At 36.4% G+C, this 22,063-nt stretch overlaps 1 long non-coding RNA gene across 1 annotated transcript in view; it reads right to left on the reverse strand.

Annotated features, from left to right (window-relative positions):
- LOC145678883 (uncharacterized) overlaps positions 1-22,063 on the reverse strand; it is a 329,384-nt gene that overhangs the window by 260,099 nt on the left and 47,222 nt on the right. Inside the window, exon 2 of the long non-coding RNA XR_014130486.1 lies at positions 3,856-3,905. This is a non-coding gene — a long non-coding RNA (uncharacterized LOC145678883). The remainder of the gene's footprint in view (positions 1-3,855; positions 3,906-22,063) is intronic.

A 22,063-nucleotide genomic window follows, 5' to 3' on the forward strand; every position in this document is an offset into this window, starting at 1 on the left:
ATAAAAAATTACTTTCCTGTTCTCTTACTTCCTATAATGTCACATCTGCTATTCATTTCTATGGGACTATTTAAAGGAAGAGGTATACAAGAACAATTCTTGAACTATTCAAGACCTGGAAACGAACATTCTCAGTGCCATTGATAATATTAACACGTCTAATCTTCGTAAAGTTGCTGCGAACCTGCTGAAACGTGTGAACCAGTGTTTGAATCAAAACACGGGACACTCCCAGCATCCGCTGTAGAGCTGGTAACTCATTTCTGATAGTAGCAGTGTTGCCGGGTGCATGTAAGTAAACGTTTTATCATGATAATTTCAAAGTTTGTTTTTCATTGTTTCCAGGAATTGCATAATGTAGACAGATCCTTAACACACCTTTTGATGCACTGAAACATTAGCAAAGTTGCCAATTCAGAGTGTTAATTTATGAAAACTACGATTTCTCTAGTTCCCCCTTACAGAGGTCTCATCCGATTAGTTATCGGTGGAAATGAAAAATTCTTTTTTCTACTTCATAGTTTGCAAGCTACTCCAACTAAACAAACTGAAAATTAACGACAGAACATCCATACGTACGAGTTATGAGTCAATTTACATGTTTTGCAAAAAAAAAAAAAAAAAAAAAAACATTCGGTTACATTTGGCAATACTGTGTGGTTCCTAATGTACTTCAATCGTTGTTTCTTAGTTTAAAAATATATGCATGAACAAGGCTTCATTTTGGTATAACCATTATTTGTGTATCATTTCAGGTTCAAAAGTTCTACTATCCCAAACTCCGGGGTGCGTTGTATATTGGACACCCTGCATTACTAGTAACTTATTATTTTTTTCATTTGCTAGTATGAGAGCAAATCATAATGGATTAAGATATAATTTTGTTTAAAAGAACTATCCAACCACTTTTGCTACTTTCAAAAGAATATTACGATGTGGTTAGGGAAATTTGAATACTTTGTTATGAAATAATACTTGGACAAAGACATTTGCTTTGTTTCCTTTACTACCATCTATGACAGAGAATACGAAACTTTTCAAAGAAAAAGTTTGTAGCCAAATTCTTTTGAACAACATTGTACTATAGTTCTCTTAAAAGATGCTTTGCCTTATAAAAGTGTCAGACATGTCTAACCTTAAAGAAAGAATTAAGATTAATAGCAGTGGTAGCAGATAAATCACCGAGAAACGCATGCATCTTCGTCTACAGTAATTGTTGCTACCTTTGGTTAACATTATATATCGTGGCCACTAAAGCGTTCGAACGTCCAGGGTGGGAGTCTCTTTATTGCTTCAGCTACACGTGTTAAACCTATTGTAATTGTGGCTTGGTAATTAATTGAACAAGTATACTACCGTGAGATCGGCCGCTGTGGCGTGCATGTACAGACTATGTCCTCAAATAGGCCTAAGAATTCCCTTAGTTGTATACATACTATTTTGTGTAGCAATACAATTTGTTCTGTACGAGGGCCGCTCTGAAAGTAGCCTCCGATTGGTTAAAAAGGAAACACCAAAGTAAATAAGTATTTATTATATACATCTGAAAACTATTACTGTGCTATATTTTTCAACATACTTTCTATAAATATTCAAGAACTTATCATATTCCTACACCAGCTTAGAAATTTCATTGGCATAACAATTATTCGCCTGTGCCTTGAGCCACACAATTGACTGTAGCCTAACCTCTGTGTCATTACGTCATATAACACAATCCTGGAAATTTGTGGAAATTCATCCGAAAGCTCCGAGATTGTGAAACGTCGATTTTCACGAAGTTTTCCATCAATTTTCTGAACGACTTTATCAGTGATCACTGATGGCCTACCACTCCTCTCTTCGCCATGAATCTTTTTTTGTCCACGTTTAAATGAACCACCTCATTCATGAACAACTCCTTCACTCATCACACTTGGTACATACACGACACAAAGTTCCCAATGAATAGCTTGCTGCCTCCCAATGAATAGCTTGGATATTGTTTTGCTGTAAAAAAAAAAGTATACCAGCTCGCACTTCGCACTTTCCAGGATTTTCTATTGCAGCACTCATTTTGAGACTCTACAAAACTGGAACTAGTGATCAGACAACCTTCACTCTACCACGACTAGATGCAGACTGATCTACCGCGCACGTCTGTGCAAAGATGGTAGCGTTTTCCCTACTACTTCACGCACAGTGACCAATCGGAGGTTACTTTCCGAACCCACCTCATATTTGTTACTTTATATGCCCTTTTATGGAACTCACACACTCATGTATACAGGTTTTAACACGTGGATTTCCGAGGTCATTGTTGTACCTTACGGAAATAACATACAGGATGGGTGTAGTTTATTGGTCAAGGTTCTTGCTTTGCAATTGGGAAGTTCTGAATTTGATCACCGCGCCAGACCATTGGTTGTGATTTCTGGTTTTCATTCCGGCAAGCAGTTAAGGTTGCTTTCGAGAAGAGAGTTGAGACTGTCTTGTCGCGAAAGTGTGTAGTGTAAGTGATATCTTTTCTCTCAGTAGAAAGTAGAGCAATTACACACGGGAATTGTATTCTCCCAGTTCCAATTTTATTACAAAACTTCCTGATATAATACAGTATGACAAAATTTCACTAAAATGAATATAAAAGTTCTCTAATGATTAGGATAAATAGGTGTCCCAAGACCAGATGGCTAAGGGAAGGATTCCTCAAAAAGCTCTGCTGTAAGCTGACTGAGGCGAGAATTCTCAATGTTTCACTGCAAGCAAAGGGAGGTTGGAATCCAACAGCAAACTAAGCGGGAAAGGAGAACCACAAAGTTCCAGAACAATCTGGCTGGTTTTGTTTAAGGGATCTTTCAAAGCTCTACAGCAAGCTGAGAGAAAGAGAGAGGTTAGAGCTCTCAACAGAGCTCCGCTGCAAGCTAAGTAGGAAAGGAGGCCTCAAAACTCCACTGCAAACTGAGAGGCTTGGGTTAGGTTAATTTTTTCTCAGAGCTCCACTGCAAGCTAAAGGAGAGGACTTGACCAGCCAAGGATTGACTCATGCCCGTTACTGTGTAATTCTTGGTTTTATAGCTGCACATGTGTAGCGATGGCGCTAGCATTCACTTCCATCACGTTATGAGTGCAGGTGCTGATACTCTATCGTCTGCTTCTGTAGTAGCTTGTAGTAAATACACGTGATGTTGTTTAGCAATACAGGCACATGTTGATTGTTTGTAAATAGATTCATGAGCGGGATATTACAACATGTCTTTATTGGGAGAACTCTGTTCATTCAAGAGGTATCATGTGGAATAACGGACGGATATACTAACATTACAGCTCATGAGGGCTACTAGAGTGATCCTAATAACACAATCGTCTTATAAGGCCCACTTGCGTGATCCTAATAACATCACAATCTTATAAGGCTCCCTAGCATGATCCTAATAACATTAAAGGTTATAAGGGCCACTGTCGTGATTCTAATAACATTATATTCTTATAAGGCTATTTGCATCATTCTAATAACATTACGGCTTATAAGGGCCACTACTGTGATTCTAATACGATTACATTCTTATAAGTATTACTAGCGTGATCCTATTAACACTACAATTTTATAGGTCCACTAGCTTGATCCTAATTAATATTACAATCTTATGAAGTCCACTAGCGTGATCCTAGAAACTAATTTTTATTGTGGCAATATGAACACAAATAATTACCTGTCAGATAGGCATGTGTTGAAATGACAACGTACTTATATTTCGATCAGTATGTAAAGAAGAAAAGTTTAAGGTGGCTGATATCAGATATCATTCCATAAATCGCCAGAATTTCTCTCTAAAACGAAATTAAATTATAAGATAAAATTTTGAAATATTTACTTACGATAACCAGGGATAAGAACTTCGAACCTCACCGTCCTTCCCACGCAATTCCTAGAATAAAAGTAAATCACATAAACAATAAGTTCTATATCATATAATTTAGAAAAGAGAACTATACATCATTAACGTTCAAAAGAGAAAGAAAAAAGGAATTAGATACACACCAATCGGTACATTTCATTAAGCTTAAGAAAATGATGTGGAGTAGTGTAATTTCTCATGCGTAGTTTTTGAGAATATCGAAGAAACTTTTTTGTAAACATAATACTAAGGGGGACGCTGGACAAGACATAAACGGCACAAGGCCTAAACGTCATAACATCTAAAAATTATTTGGTGGCACAACACCTAAACGGCAGAAGACTTAAACGGCACAAAACCTAAAAATCATTTGCTTGCACAACACCTAAACGGCATAAGACCTAAAACTCATTTGGCAGTACAACACCTAAACGACACAAGACCTAAAACTCATTTGGCGGCACAACATCTAAACGGCATAAGACCTAAACGGCACAAGGCCTAAAAATCATATGGCGGCACAACACCTAAACGGCACAAGGCCTAAACGTCATAAGACCTAAAAATCATTTGCTGGCACAACACCTAAACGGCAGAAGACTTAAACGGCACAAAACCTAAAAGTCATTTGCTGGCACAACACCTAAACGGCAGAAGACTTAAACGGCACAAGGCCTAAAAATCACTTGGCTGCACAACACCTAAACGGCAGAAGATTTAAACGGCACAAGACCTAAAAATCATATGGCGGCACAATACCTAAACGGCACATAACCTAAACAACACTAGACCAAAAAATCTATTGTGGCGCTACCATCTCGTCCATGCCAAGAATACTGTCAAGCGGTTAGTCAAATTTTTAGTTATTTATACAGTTCCATATTACAGAACCAAATTCTATCTTAGGTGTTACAAGTAATTTGTATAAGTACATATTATCGTTCTGAAATTAAAATAATAATAATAATAATAAGATAAAGTTTCTTTCCCTTGCTTTTTGCGTGATAGCATTTATGTGGTGACAAAATTTTAACTGCCTGTTAAGTGTGATTCCCAGCTCTTTCATAATGTTTGTTGTTTCTTTCTATTTCCACACCATTGACCCCGTATTAGTAACATAATATTGTGTTTCAGTTATATACGTCATAAATTTTGCTTTCTTTGTGCTGATTTGAAGTAAATTATTTTTACACATATATGTATTGTATTCAAGTCTTTCTGTAGCAAGTAGTTGTCATACTCGTTACTCATTATTATTAATAATAGATTTAGTATTACTAACATAATTGTTACCGTTGAAACTAACTACGTTCGTAACAGTATTGTGGCAACTACTTACTAATGAAATGCTTTATCGAATATTTAAGTCTGTAGTTTGTAGTAGGGGTGTCCATCAGAAATTAATGAATTATAACATAGACCATAGTACGTCATTGAAATTTTAGGAGATCTTTGAAAAGTAACTCCAGAACCGATTAGAAGTAGGAGTCACTATAAAGAAATTAAAGAACACAAATTTCCGGGTGTAGACGAAATTCAGGCTGAGTTAATTTTAGCTGGGGGCAGTAGCGTAGCCAGGATGTGTGTTTGGGGGGGGGCAGTGCTGTTATAGGTACATATAGAAAAATTACAAACAAAAATATATAAACATAAAAATATATAAAAAATTACAAACATCAAAGTACCAAAGTACATTGTCGGACCTCTTTGACCGCCCCCCTTCCCTACGCCACTCGCTGGAAGCGAAAAATTGTAGAACAAAATACACAAACTCATTCTCCTTATCTGGAACAAGGAAGAATTGCCACAGGAGTGGAAAGAATCAATCATTGTTCCAATTCACAAGAAAGGCGACAAAACTGACTGTAATAATTATCGAGGCATTTCTCTTCTGTCAACATCCTATAAAATCCTTTCAAATATTCTATTAGCAAGACTGACCCCATACGCAGATGAAATTATTGGAGATTATCAGTGAGGATTTAGACGAAATCAATCAACTATCGACCAAATATTTACCATTCGCCAAATACTCGAAAAGAAGTGGGAATATAATACCCCGGTACATCAACTATTTATTGATTTTAGAAAGGCTTATGACTCGGTTAGGAGAGAAACACTGTAAAACGTTCTTAAATTATTCGAATAATCTTTCCTCTTCGGGTTTCGTTTGAATAATTCTTCGTTAATTGAGTAATCGTTCAAACAATTATTCGTTATTCGAGCAATACTTTGAACAATTTATCGAGTAATCGTTCAAATAATTATTCGTTATTTGAACAATTATTCAAGTAATCCGTTATCCCAATAATTATTCGAGTAACGAATTTTATTAGAGAATTCGAATAACAGATTCAATCTCTGGACAAGTAACTCCGAGGTAGACAACATCATGTTTGTGGGTTTTGTGCGGGTACTCCCGTCTCCTCCCACATTCTCATTCCACCAATTCTTCCATAATCATTCACTTCCCTTAATCCTCCGACTCCCTTAGCCTAAAGGACATAATCGTAAGATGTTAAACTAAAAGCTTTCATTTCGAATAACAGATATTCAAAAATTCGAATAGTATCAATTGTTGTAACTTACCTTAAGTGCACTATAGTAATCGCGAGGAGTCGTGAAGCTTGACCCAGATTTATCAATTTCATCATTCAATAGAACGCGGGGGTGTGTCTCCGGTTGTCAACCTTCATCCCTGAAATTTTCCCAGTGTTGCCTCTCGGGCTATACGGAGAACATCTCTTGAGGATGCAGTAATGTCGGATTGCCGCTAGGTTTCGTTTTGTTATTATTGTTATTGTCGGTGTTTCATATTTTTTTGTTATTGTTACCGTGTTTTTGAATAATTGTTAGTATTCCTGATATGGTTCGTTAAGTGCTGTTTTTCGTTAGTATTCCTGATATAGTTTGTTAAGTGCTGTTTTTCGTTGGTATTCCTGATATAGTTTGTTAAGTGCTGTTTTTCGTTTGTATTCCTGATATAGTTTGTTAAGTGCTGTTTTTCGTTAGTATTCCTGATATAGTCTGTTAAGTGCTGTTTTTCGTTAGTATTCCTGATATAGTTCGTTAAGGGCTGTTTTTCGTTAGTATTCCTGATATAGTTTGTTAAGTGCTGTTTTTCGTTTGTATTCCTGATATAGTTTGTTAAGTGCTGTTTTTCGTTTGTATTCCTGATATAGTTTGTTAAGTGCTGTTTTTCTTTAGTATTCCTGATATAGTTCGTTAAGTGCTGTTTTTCGTTAGTATTCCTGATATAGTTTGTTAAGTGCTGTTTTTCGTGAGTATTCCTGATATAGTTCGATTAAGTGCTGTTTTTCGTTAGTATTCCTGATATAGTTTGTTAAGTGCTGTTTTTCGTTAGTATTCCTGATATAGTTTGTTAAGTGCTGTTTTTCGTTAGTATTCCTGATATAGTTCGTTAAGTGCTGTTTTTCGTTAGTATTCCTGATATAGTTTATTAAGTGCTGTTTTTCGTTTGTATTCCTGATATAGTTTGTTAAGTGCTGTTTTTCATTAGTATTTCTGATATAGTTTGTTAAGTGCTGTTTTTCGTTTGTATTCCTGATATAGTTCGTTAAGTGCTGTTTTTCGTTAGTATTCCTGATATAGTTTGTTAAGTGCTGTTTTTCGTTAGTATTCCTGATATAGTTTGTTAAGTGCTGTTTTTCGTTAGTATTTCTGATATAGTTTGTTAAGTGCTGTTTTTCGTTTGTATTCCTGATATAGTTTGTTAAGTGCTGTTTTTTGTTTGTATTCCTGATATAGTTCGTTAAGTGCTGTTTTTCGTTAGTATTCCTGATATAGTTTGTTAAGTGCTGTTTTTCGTTTGTATTCCTGATATAGTTTGTTAAGTGCTGTTTTTCTTTAGTATTCCTGATATAGTTCGTTAAGTGCTGTTTTTCGTTAGTATTCCTGATATAGTTTGTTAAGTGCTGTTTTTCGTTAGTATTCCTGATATAGTTCGTTAAGGGCTGTTTTTCGTTAGTATTCCTGATATAGTTCGTTAAGTGCTGTTTTTCGTTAGTATTCCTGATATAGTTTGTTAAGTGCTGTTTTTCGTTAGTATTCCTGATATAGTTTGTTAAGTGCTGTTTTTCGTTAGTATTCCTGGTATAGTTCGTTAAGTGCTGTTTTTCGTTTGTATTCCTGATATAGTTTATTAAGTGCTGTTTTTCGTTTGTATTCCTGATATAGTTTATTAAGTGCTGTTTTTCGTTTGTATTCCTGATATAGTTTATTAAGTGCTGTTTTTCGTTTGTATTCCTGATATAGTTTGTTAAGTGCTGTTTTTCGTTAGTATTCCTGATATAGTTCGTTAAGGGCTGTTTTTCGTTAGTATTCCTGATATAGTTCGTTAAGTGCTGTTTTTCGTTAGTATTCCTGATATAGTTTGTTAAGTGCTGTTTTTCGTTAGTATTCCTGATATAGTTTGTTAAGTGCTGTTTTTCGTTAGTATTCCTGGTATAGTTCGTTAAGTGCTGTTTTTCGTTTGTATTCCTGATATAGTTTATTAAGTGCTGTTTTTCGTTTGTATTCCTGATATAGTTTATTAAGTGCTGTTTTTCGTTTGTATTCCTGATATAGTTTATTAAGTGCTGTTTTTCGTTTGTATTCCTGATATAGTTTGTTAAGTGCTGTTTTTCGTTAGTATTCCTGATATAGTTTGTTAAGTGCTGTTTTTCGTTAGTATTCCTGATATAGTTTGTTAAGTGCTGTTTTTCGTTAGTATTCCTGATATAGTTTGTTAAGTGCTGTTTTTCGTTAGTATTTCTGATATAGTTTGTTAAGTGCTGTTTTTCGTTAGTATTTCTGATATAGTTTGTTAAGTGCTGTTTTTTGTTTGTATTCCTGATATAGTTTGTTAAGTGCTGTTTTTTGTTTGTATTCCTGATATAGTTTGTTAAGTGCTGTTTTTCGTTTGTATTCCTGATATAGTTTGTTAAGTGCTGTTTTTCGTTAGTATTCCTGATATAGTTTGTTAAGTGCTGTTTTTCGTTAGTATTTCTGATATAGTTTGTTAAGTGCTGTTTTTCGTTTGTATTCCTGATATAGTTTGTTAAGTGCTGTTTTTTGTTTGTATTCCTGATATAGTTCGTTAAGTGCTGTTTTTCGTCGTTCATTTGCCATATCCTCTAAAATTGGCAAGGTTGTTGGTGAAGTTGTGCTGTTTCACTTTTTCTCAATGTCCATTCGGAAGGCAGCTGCACGAATCATACCGAATCTTTCCGATTTATCACGCGAGAGGGGAAAGCACTTCTATGATTGGTGTAGAGCCCAGGCTTTACGAGTCGTCAAAGTCACTATAGATAAAACTCATGAGTTGAGAGCTCCCGTATTTAATAATTGAGCGCGAGTCTGTCCTATTCAGGGTATAGCGCTCGAGCCCGAGCGATTGAAAAGAAATAAAATCTTTGAGTTTTACGTCTCACGGTTATGCCGGCAAGGCTAAAGGAGACGGTAATGATCAGAAATGAATGAAATGGTGGAATGAAGAAAGTGGGAGAAAACGGGAGAACCCCGAGAAAACCCATCTGCACACGTTGTTTGTCTACCTACAAAGTTCACTTGGCGGGAGGTGGGATCGAACCCAGGACCCCGAGTGATTTTGAGCCTCATGTGAATAGTGAGACCGAAGCCGATACAAAATGCCCATCCATTTTTGGGAAACCTACAAAGTTAAGCTATTATACTCTTTGTACTAAGATGGTGGTAATGAAGGTAACACTAAAACTGAATTCTGGAGAAAAAATTCAAAATGTATTCATGTAGTGCTAGTCTGTAACAGAACTAGTATTTACTGACCAGGATTCGAACTCACGCTAGAGAAAATGAGTAGCAGAGCACAGATTCACCATGAACTTACTTTTGTTTTTATGTACATGTATCTCGATAATATCACCTACTATTATTATTTTTTTAGAAGCTTTGTTTTAAAAAAAATGATCATGAAAATTTAATTTGATTTTCTTTGTTTTGTTGGTGAGAAAAATAGTGAATGATACAGGATGGAAAGAGGAAATAAAAGAACAAAACAAAGGAAGATAGCAAAAAGAAGTAAAATAGAGAGTTTAAAATAAAAATATCAAAAGAGACGGAATCGGGGTGCAGGAGGGCTTAAAGGGGAACAAAACAACAACAACCATTCTATTAAACTACCTCTTATGGCCTTTTCCTGCTTTTATAAAAAAATCCCTCTTTTTCTAACAACGTAAAAATCGATGGCGAATGTTCAATTAAATGGACCACGAGTTGTTGTTGAAAAGAGCCACCCCCTTCACCCCTTCTACCTATCAAACCCTCTAAACCCACCCACCCCTATTCCGCTCTCTATATTGCCGCGATTGTCTGCAACAACCGAAGTTTATAGATGCGGTTGTTAATGCCAGAGAGTGCTTTTTTTTCGGGGTTTTCCTATTCTGTCCTTTTTAACAGACTATAGAGACAGACAGGGGGCCAAGTCATTAACTCAATAAAGGGGGGAGGGTTATGTGAACAGCTCACATGCTCTGGATTTCTTGGAGGTCTTTAAAAATACTACCCTTCAATTTTTTTCACTAAGAACTGACATTAATATGCTATGTTTCAGAGATTCAAGATTGGTTCACTTCTACAACTTAGAACACGTACATACATAGTTGCTCTGTACAGTCTAGAACAGTGGTATAGAACCTTTTATTACACGTACCACTAACGATACTTTTTCATTCAATCGCGTACCTCCATATTTAAGGCACTCCTAATTCAAATTATAAGTAACTATACCAATAATAGATTATACAGGATATTTCAAAACAACACCCACACGTTTGAGAGGTGATTCCTGACACCAAGATAAGACAAAAAGGTACCGGTATAAACCAACATAGGTGGCAAATGTTTCCTTTTGGAGTTATAGGCCACCGAAAACATGAACAAATGAAATTTAAAGGTCCATAGCTCCAAAACTATGGGACCTACCGTAGTCGGGTCAAGACTTCAAGACTAATATGTGTGCTATCCAAAAAATACATGTTTCAAATCCTGCAGTACTCACGCAACAATTTTTATATAGGCAGTTTGGCTTCGGACATATCATTTGAAGTACTCACCAACTACCTCTATAAAAATTGTTGCAGAAGTACCACAGGATTCTGAAACATGGATATTTGAACAGCGCACATATAGTTTCTAAATGAAGTCTTGACCCAACTACGGTAGGTCCCATAGTTTTGGAGCTATGGACCTTTAAAGTTCATTTTTTCTTGTTTTCGGCAGCCTATAACTTCGAAAGGAAGCATTTGTGCACTCAGGTTGGTCTGTACTTTTCGTCTTACCTTGGTGTCAGGATCCACCTCCCAAACGTTGTTCCAAACTGAAACACCCTGTAGAATTCTTTGCTTATTAATTAAATAACCAGTTTTATTATAAACATTCGAAGTATGCTATAAATTTAATAAAAAATATTCTGCAGGTAGCATAGAGCAAATATAATACTATAAATTAAAATCTTTTTCATCTATTAATGAGATGGCTAAGTCTAGACCATAGCCAAAATACTAAAACAGAAGCGGGTCGGATATAACATTTGAGGGTCCTAACTTGACTTAACTTAAATTCCTGACTGCTTAGACCCTATTTTTGAACATATACTTATGTACTAGTGTTGTTCATAGCACCGGCCCCGATTATTCCAGATTTCGACAAGAACACTAACTAACAGTGTGATAGTTTATCCCTCTCTGCGTCTGTATCAGGAGCGCTCCTAGATATTTTGTTTGGGAGGGGCCCAAGGTTTGCTGCGTTCAATAATACAAGAGACTATGTTTATGCAGTATCGAACAGGTGTTATTCTACAGCAAAAAAAGTAATTTTTAAGTACTGACACTTATATTGCCAAGAAACACGTTTATTTTGTCAGAAAAGATGATGAGTACAGATGGTCAAATTTTTAGTTTATATCAAGTATTTAATCTCCTAAATAAATATAGTTTTATTAAGAAAGTGTACAAATGTATGTTGAGTTAGGAAGTTTCGGGGGGTCCAGACCCAGTAGACCTCCCAATGTTTTTACCCCTGGTCATGAGATAGATATAGTTGGGGTAGGGGTAAAAGTGGTCCTGTAAAGGTAGGAGGACGCATGACGTCACACCGTCTCCTTTGCCTATCTTTGTCCATTGTATTTTTTTTTTAAAGAAAGTGCACTGTTGAAAATAATTTCTTAAATCTGAGAAACCGTTTCTTATCTCTTCACCGAGAATATGTTTTCTTAGAAACAAGTGTTTGAAACTCTCATTAATGAAAAATGAAGAAAAATAGATATAGAGGTTGTATAAAGCGGAACGAGAAAATATACTGTTACTTTCCTTATGAATAAGAATTGCTAAATCTCATTTCTAAGAAAACATTGTCTAGGTGTACAGATAAGAAACGGTTTCTCAAATTCAAGAAATTATTTTCATCAGTGTAGGGGACGCCATAGATATTTTCTGGAAGTGAGGAAACGACGTCCCCTTCAATTTCATCTCTGGTTATCCTGCGGTGATTTTTTTAAACTTGAGACTAAAATATGCGAAAATTGAGCATACGACAAATAATTTACGAAATTAAGAGAATATTTTGGAAGGGGAACTTCAGCTGTCATAAAATTAGCCCCGCAACTTTGAAAAATTAAATGAACATAATATTTTTAAAAAAATGTAGAACCGAATTGTAAGAAAAAAAGATCTCAGTTTTATTCGGAACATTTTTGTCATTTCTGATAGATGGCACTATAACCAGCCAAACTAATTTCACTAGGGTTTTTTCACATTGGAGCTTCCACATTTCGTTCTAGAATAATCTGCGATAAACAGTTAATCATATTTGTGTAACAGTGTCGAGAAGGTAACTTTTCTTTCATCAAACACATTAAATATTGCACATTAAAATTATTATACGTATAAATTTTTGATCAGTTTTGCTTTATTAATACTGTCAAATATTCGCAGTTGTAATGAATAAAATCATATATTATATAAATCGTAATGATCTGAGTAATTGCAGAAGTGTTCGCAACTTGTTCGTATGATTATTGACGTGTCGAATATGACGTTTACACAGATAAGAGAATATAAATAATAACAATTTAATGAGTTAACTAACAATTGAATTCACTATTAAGATTGAAGGGGACATGTCCCCCTCAACCACCCGGGATTTGCGCCAGTGTAAAAAAAAATAAATAAATACACTGACAGAACATTCGTGTTGTAGATATGGCAGTGGTACTTGTTTTGTGGACAACACAGTGATCATAGGAAGTGTTAAGAAAATTTCCCTCGATTGACACAAAAATTTCTCTTTTCTTATCAAAACATTTCTAGTTTGTTCAGTGTCCAATTCCTATCAGATATGTTATGCAGGCCCGTATCCAGAAGGGTCTAGGAGGGCCGTCCGCCCCTAAATTTTTGCTGGCCCCCTAAAATTTTCACGTTAGGCTTACAAATGAACTATAATATGGTGATGAACTATCATATGGTTGGATCGGGCCCCCCTAACTTCAGCCGCACCCCCCCTCCTACATTTTTGGGCTGGCTACGGGCCTGTTGTGATGTGATAAGACTAATTTAGCTGTATTAAAAAGTGCCAACTACTTTTTGTTTTTTATTTGCTTTTTGCTTCTTTCTTTCTTTTTTTTTACTTTTCCTTCACTTTCTTTAAACAAAAAATACACACAAATACACCCAGGCAAAAATGTGTGCAAATTATGCTTCTTTGAACAGCCCCGCCCCCCACTAGACACTCAACTATTGTTAACAAACAAAATATTAAGTATTTACAGTATCTTGATCAATCAGTCAGCGCAAGGATTTCCTTGGATTTTCACGTTTTATCGAAACATTTCCTTTTTTCCTTTTTACTAAATTTATTTATGAAATTTCCCTAGATTCGGGAAATTACCCTCAAATTACGTACACTGGGACAACACTAATTTCACGTTAAAACTGTTTTATGCTTGCACTATTAATTTATCTGGGCAAATATTACTTTCATTTCTTAGTATTATTTGCTTTTTCTTTTTTTTTTTAATTTATCAAGAATTTTAAGTGTTTAATTTTGTATTTTCTTTTTCAGATGCATTCTAATGTTTAGTTGGGATTTATTCCAGTATATGTAAGTAAAGGTTACCCTTCTTTCGGGGCGATCCATGAAGACTCAAGGCTGTGTGTGTGTGTGTGAAGGTGAAGGCTCCACAATTTCTTGGCTTTGGCACTCATGCAGATGATGTAGTCAGTCAACAGCACGCTCCAGCCCATTTACTTCTGCAGGTTGCTCCAGACACCCATTTTTAAAAAAGACTGGTTGAACATACAAATGGCATTTCAACGAGACAAAACGAGAAATTTGCCCAATCTCACTAAAGATTAGTGTTTCCCATGAGACGAGACAGGATGAGAAATAAGATCTTCTCGTCTCATTTTGTCTCATAAATTTTGTAGAAATGTCTCATGTTTATCCACAAAGAACTATTTTGAGTCAAGTTTCGATTCTCGAAAAAGTTCTCGTCTCGTCCCAAATTGTTTCTAGTTTAGTTTTGTAAATTTATATCTACAGTCAGCGCCAAAAGTCCTTTCCGTTTGATAAAATTTATTTTGGGAATAACGAGTTTCAAGGCTAGAACGTACAGAAAATTACATTATTTCTTTTTAATATAGAGACACCCTACTGAAAACTACTCAAATTGTCCATCCATTCTAAAGTTATTTGTGTAAGATTTAATCAAACGGAAAGAGCTTTTGTAGCAGACTGTACAAAATTTTGTGCGCTAGTTTTTTTTTTCCTTAATTTCATCTGGAAGCTAGAATTCTTCCGTGAAACAAGAAGTCCACGAAGAATGTGAGTTAATAACACAAACCATATTTGTTATTGGAGTATATATTTTGTATCATTGTGTTGATAAATGGTTTTCATTATGATCCTACAGTTCAAATCCTCATCAATTATTATTATTATTTTTAAAGTATGAATGGTGTAACACTACAACATTGTTTGTGAGCTAAGACTTGAGTAAACTAGTGTTGGTCCAAGGTACTCGAGAAATTTCTCGTCTCGACTCTAGTTTCGATTTTCAGACGAGACGAGACGAGACATTTCCTGTCATGTGGACAATACCACGCGGTATTATTCCATACTGGTCATAGAGCCTCATTTTCACTATCATGCAAGGTGAACCTGAAAGATGTGCACAAACTAAAGGAGGTGATTTGTGACATCAAATAAAGACAAAGGTTAGTATTGTATGTTGTCAAATTCCGTGTCGTGTACGAATGACGGGAGTGTCAGCTTAGAATCGAAACTCGAATCCTGACAATTGGAACGGAATAAAAAGATGTGCACATACTTGATATCACGAATCACCTCCCGAAGTATGTGCACATCTTTCTATTCCGTTCCAATTGTCGGGATTCGAGTTTCGATTCTAAGTTGACACCCCTGTCACTCGTACATGACGCGGAATTTGACAACATGCAAGAGAACTTTATATCTTTATTTGACGTTACGAATCACTTCCAGGAGTTTATGCACATCTTTCAGGTTCACCCTGTATTATGCAAAAAGGAAGCTTGCAGATACCATCACAGTGCATATACCACTTCAAATCATCACAACTAGTTTCAGAAGTATCTTGCTATCACTAGAAAGACAGTTGCCACGAACTGAGAAGTATAAATAATACTTTTTTTCCTAATTTTTCCCAATCTTTCCAACTTTTATTTCTTTCTTATTTCGTCCAATTTATTTATATAGAAAAATATTTTTTCTTTCTTGTTTTCAAATTGAAGTGAATTTTATTTTTTTAATTTTTTTTTAAATCTTGTTCAACAAGAAAAGGTCACTCTTAACTAGCAGGCTCAATATTGGACTTAGGAAGAAGTTGGTCAAGTGCTATATATGGAGCATTGGACTGTATGGTTCAGAGACTTGGAGATTATCGAATTTAGAGAAGAAATAAGAGAACTGCGAACTTGCGAAGAAATTGTCTTCATACCGCCATAGAAGGAAAGATAGAAAGAAAGCGAGGAATAGGAAGAAGAAGAACAGAAGTCACAAGTGGTCGATGATTTGAAAAATACAACAAAATATTGGGAGTTGAAAGAGGAAGTTGAAGATCGAGAAACATGAAAGAAAAATGAAAGAAACTTACCCACCTTCCCTAATTGACGCCCCTGCCGGGTCTCCTCCGAGTGAATGCTCGGTTGCTAACATCTTATCCATTAGATATATTATTATTATTATTATTATTATTATTATTATTATTATTATTATTATTATTATTATTATTATTATTATTATTATTATTATTATGATGTACTAAAAACTTATGTTCTTAAAAAAACTTAGTTTTTGTTTTCGTTGTTTACAGATTTTGAGAAAAATACTTTAAAAAAGGCCATAAAAGTTAATGAAGAGCTTCATTCGAACACAATGCTCTAAAACAGAAAAAAAGAACAGCTTTAAATGCGGCGAATTAAAGGCAGGACTGCAGATTTGTAGTAATAGTAATACTAATACTAATAACAGATAGTAGTAATAATAATAATGTATCTGCAGAATCTTGTTTGGTACGTCTGCAACATTATCTGCGTCGTCCGTCTGCTGAAGGAAGGCGTTCCACTCCCTTCAAAAGCTTAATCCATATTCATGTTAACGCATTATAACGGGAGGGAAGATCTCTTAAGCGAAATTTGTATGCAGTGCTCAAAACTCAACAGCTTAAGAGACGTTGAAAATTATTGGTTGGACTACACTCTCTCTTCTGCTTCTTTGCTATTTGCTCCGGGCGAACAGTTTCACCAAAAAGGTTATCTTGCTTTTCGTACTTTTTTCTTTTATTTTTAATTTTTAAAGAAAGTTTACTACAACTCAGATTATGGCTGCGTAATATGCAAAGAGAGAACGTCCCAGGCGTTTGCTACTCTTCGTTTTAGGTACGAAAAATATGCATTAACAGTGTTGCCAGGTAAATAATTGAGGTAGGGCACTAAGGATGGCTTGAGAAAGTTCATTGCCGCAGAAGCAAGAAACAGCTAACAGACCATTACTATCATCATGTTAAGAGTCTTCATCCCGGCGAAATTAAAATACCGCTAATTTTACGGTAATTATGTGATAACTTCAAATAGATAAAAGATAATTGAAATATGGAACAAAAGCGCCCTAGACAATATTATTTTGCATGAGGTACCGTTATCACAAGTCACCTAGTGGCTTTCCGTTTTCAGCCGTTTAGAAACGCGAAAATAAATGCCGATTTTCAAAATGGCTCCAAATCGAAAGCAGATAAGTGAGTCGTGATAACGGTTTCTCATGTAAAATAATATTGTCTAGAGCGCTCTTGTTCCACATTTCGATTATCTTTTATCTATTTGAAGATATCACATAATTACTGTAAAATTAGCGGTATTTTAATTTCGCCGGGATGAAGACTCTTAAGCGTTTTGTCATTACTAGGACCAAATAACACATGCTCACAAGACATGCTTTGAACGTTTCACCTGTTTCGTGGACTACACTAGTTCAGTCATTAGCTCTCAATTACTGATTTCGTGTTACATGATTCATAGTACAGACAAATAAATTGGTAAGGTGATTGTACGAACACAATGAAAAGCATTTATCAACGTTTAAAGACGCGTAAGTTTTTACAAAATACACTCCAATAATAAATATGATTTAAATGTTGCTAACACATGTCACATGTCACATGTTTCGTGGACCTCTCGTGATGCGGAGGAAATCTAATAACTTATAGAAGAAATTGAGACAAAATTAGGGCAAAAATTTCGCACATGAATTTACAAAAGAAAAAGAGAAAAATGAGACGAGACGAGACGAAACGAGAAAAGCTTTCCGAAAATCGAGACGAGACGACTAAACCTTATTTTTCGTCCCCTGAACAACACTTTCCAGATTTCCATACTGAACCCGAATCCCGTAATGTGTTCAGATCTTTAATGCTCACCCATCGGGAATCGACATGGGACAACGTGCATCAAGGGCATATACGCTAGCCATTATACCGATGCGGAGGGCTCGAGAGTTGCTCAATTTTGAACCGCATTCTCAGTACCGGCATGTCTCCACCACTAGTCGCTTGTATGATCTCCGAATGTTAGCCCAATTCAGCATGTAACTTGTTACACGAGTATGTGCTGTATTAGTGACGCCACCTATCTTGCACTATATCCTAAATGCCCCATAGAAAAATTGAAATGAAATGAAATGTTTAAGTTTTACGTCTCACGTTTATGCCGGTTAGACTAAAGGAGACGGTGATAATGAGTAATGATTGAAATGGTGGAATGAAGAAAGTGGGAGCAAACGGGAGAACCCCGAGGAAACCCACGCACACAGTGTTTGTCCACCACAAAGTTCACTTGGTGGGGGCTGGGATCGAACCCGGAACCCCAAGCACCAGAGGTGAACGATCTACCACTGAGCCACAGCGGCCCTCGCGCCATATAAAGAAATGACACGGAGTTATATAGCGAGAACTAGGTGGGCAGGGTATCGTCCAGTGCCAGTGTAACGCCCTTGAATAGTTTTTTTTTTGTTTTTTTTTTTTTTGTTGAACCAAGTAGTGCTACCACTTGTTGGGAGCAGTACTGCCAAACCTCGACAGTTCAGTAAGTTATCCTACAACACAATATATAGATCTATATGTTTCACTATGGCCGAACTAGAGCCGTTGAAGTGAGGTCGTGCACAAGTTGTACCTGAGTCCCCAGATTAATAATTGCCAATGAAACAGCTTGAAGAATAACACATGTGTCTGAAATTTTCTTATAAGCTTGGCAAAACATTTACACAGTCATCTCGTAAAAAAAAAAAAAAAAAAGTCAAAAAGCAAGGTGTGATGTTGGTGGTATTTTTTGATTGGAAAGACATTTTTCATCATAAATTTGTATCAGATGGTAAACAGACAGTTGTTCTAGTACATTTTAGCACGATTGAGGGATATTGATCGCAAGAAGAGGCTTGTCTTCACTTCAGCGTTTCTAGCTCGGCGACTAACGGTCATAGCGAAACGAAGCAAGTAACAGTTTGTTGCCTAACTTGGCACTAGATGCGTTCAGGTGGTGCGCTGCGCGTTCCGTTTACAATTGGTGCACTATTTCAAGTTCAACTTCTTTTTGAACACACCTCGTACGCATAATTCCAGTAGCGAATTTAGACATCTTGCGGCCTAGGCAATTTATGGCCATAGGCCAACTGCCTGTAACTACTCACTTAACTGAACGTGTTAACTCAACTATCAGCTCCAGTGAACGTTGTGTCAGTAGTTATTGTGCTGCCAAAATGTCTTGAGCCGTGGCAAAAATGCGAACTAAAGCTCATACCCTCACACACCCACGCGTTGAGCCAATAAGGGTTCAGCTGTTGCTAAGCGAGAGAAATCGAGTGGAATTCCTTCAGCCGATAGCAGCGCTTGCAACGGAAGACTAAGGATCAAGTCAATATGGCATGGTTTGCAGGGACCGGAATTTTCAGCCCGAGCCTGGCCCGGCCGGCCCGTAAATTTACACTGTGAAGCCCGACCCGAGTCCAAAATATGGTTTAGCATTTCGGCCGAACTCGGCCCGAGCTCACGTGATAATTAAATCAGCCCGAATTACAGCAACTCAATAATTAACGCAAAATTGTGTTTTTATTGACAGCAATTAGAGGTTTAATTTTACAGTTGTGCTTTAAAAGTTTTCCAGAAAGAACGGTGCAATGTAACAGTAGAGTATATTTACAAAATGACTTCCGAAAAAGCCCGAGAAAAATGGTTGTATATTTAAAAATTTACGGCCGGAGAACGGCCTGGGCTTGAAGTTATATATGCTTTGTAGGCCGAGCCCGTGTAAAAATCTAGTAGTTAGTAGATGATGTTATGGAACGATTTCTGACCAGTGTTTAGTGTGAATTATAAAGTTGTTTTGATAAAATTAAGTTTTTTTATTTTATTTTAGAGTAATCGTATAATTAAATGTAAGAGATAAAAATTGTTTCAAATGTTGATCTTTTCTTTGTGGGTCCTCTGATTTCTGCAGCACTAGTCAGTTTGCCTTGTTTGCCTAGTTATAAATCCCACGCTCTATATTCCAGTTACAAAAGAGGAATATGTCAATCTGTGTCCCATGTTATCCTGGAATGTTATACAACCTTGCTTAAGAGATTTGTAATGTTGGTTGTAAAAAGACTTGGGGCACATTGAGAATTCCTTATAATAAACGTCAAGCGTCTTATTGGGTGATGCTAATAGCCGTTGCTACTCGTGCTACGACTTGCCTTCCTAACGCTAATAGATGGCGACACCTGTGACATTATTCTGTATAACGAAGTCTTTGTGTAGGTCTAATTGCATAAAAATATAGTACGGGTGTCCGAAAAAAAATAAATTTACTATTTTCTTAATTTTTTTTCGTAGGTGCCCAGTGTGTGGAGAGAGGTGTCAGTGACAATGATTGCTATTGCACTGACAAAGCCCAGACTTAAGGATAAAACGAGGATAATATGCTTTCTGTTGTGAATACCATGACAAGACGGTGGTGTCAATCGTAATACTGGGTGAAACATCCTTATTTCCCGTGGCTACGTACACCAGTAAGTGAGAGTGGTGCTTGGAATAATTGATGCTCTCAGTTACTGAAGCAGTTACGGAAATAAGGGTGTTTCACCCAGTATTACGATTGTCACCACCGTCTTGTCGTGGTGTTCCCAACAGAAAGCATAATTATCCTCGTTTTCTCCTTAATTCTGGGCTGCGTTTTTTTTTTTAGTGTAGATACTCCAAGTTTTGATTGAAATACCAGCCGTTCCCAACACCACAATTTTTTTCAAGAAGACGCCCAGACAACAGTAAAAGGCATTTTTTTTTAACTGTCGAATACGTAAAGACAAGTCTGTTTTCACAGTTCAACGTAACTTTCGGCGACAGTTTCTGATTTGCCCACCCGACAAGAACTCCATTAAGTGTTGGCATACATAATTCATGGAGACAGGTTGCATATTCAAACGCAAAAGCTCCAGCTGTCCTATGTATTCAGAGAAGACAGTTGATTGAGTTAAGGAAAGTTGAATATCTTTGCTGTCATGTGCAGAATGAAGCTTTACGGGTCCTTTTAGTTTGCAGAAATAACTGTAACGGGGTCTACTCGAATCTTGAAATGCTCCAGAGGTGGTTGATACCGCACCTTGAAGAGGACTCTCCGGATTTCATTTTCCAACACGATGAAGCTCCACCCCACTTCCATCATGACGTGAGAGAGTAACTGAATGAACATCTCCCGCAGCGTTCGATAGGTTGCACTGGTTCTGATGATGAAGGATTGCTGATATAGATCCCGAGGTCTTCAGACATGATACCATGCAAATTCTATTTATGGGTCTTTACCAAAGATCGAGTCTTTTTCCCTTCATTCCCTCGAGACCTGACAGAGATGCGAGAGCGGATCACAGAAACCTTTGCTGTCATTACAAGAGACATGTTAATTCAAGTATAGAATGAAAGAACTATCGATAAGATATCTGCCATGTCAAGAAGGGCGATCATATTGAATCTTTGTAAAGTAGGTAAACCAACTTTGATATATTGCCTTGCTTTTGATATATAAGGGACTCTAATATCGCATTAGAGGGGCCCAAGCAACACTTTTTTGAAAAAGAGTACATTATTTTTCGGACACTCTGTACTTTGATGGGCAAATTAAAAAAAACACACTTAATGTAAACAGTTGGAGTTTTCAGTTAAGTATGTAGCATAATGGGACATAATAAATATTTATTATTAAAGGAACTTCTATACAATATGAAAGGTCTTCTAAAGTACGATTTTTTGTTTTATTTAGTTTAACGTCCCACGCTATGCCTGCTAGGCCAAAGGAGACGTGGACCTACTGATTATAGTGGAATCCGAATCATTTTGGTGGTTCAACTGTACCCTCACCGGGAATCGAACCCGGGACCACGCGAACCGAAGTCAAGCGTGCTAGCCACTAGACCAAGCGGGGGGTTCTAAGTGTAAAATTTGTATTAGTAACACTTGGATAATCACACTTTAAAGTTGGTCTGCATTCTCATAATCAGATTCAGAGTTCATTTCCTTGGATTAGTGAAAAGAATATTGGTTACTGGTTCAATAAATCAGTAAACTTGTAACTTCGTATATTTGAAGCAAAATT

This window comes from Thermobia domestica, chromosome 2, assembly GCF_964235325.1.
Source record: "Thermobia domestica chromosome 2, izTheDome1.hap1.1, whole genome shotgun sequence".
NCBI classification, from domain to species: Eukaryota; Metazoa; Arthropoda; class Insecta; order Zygentoma; family Lepismatidae; genus Thermobia; species Thermobia domestica.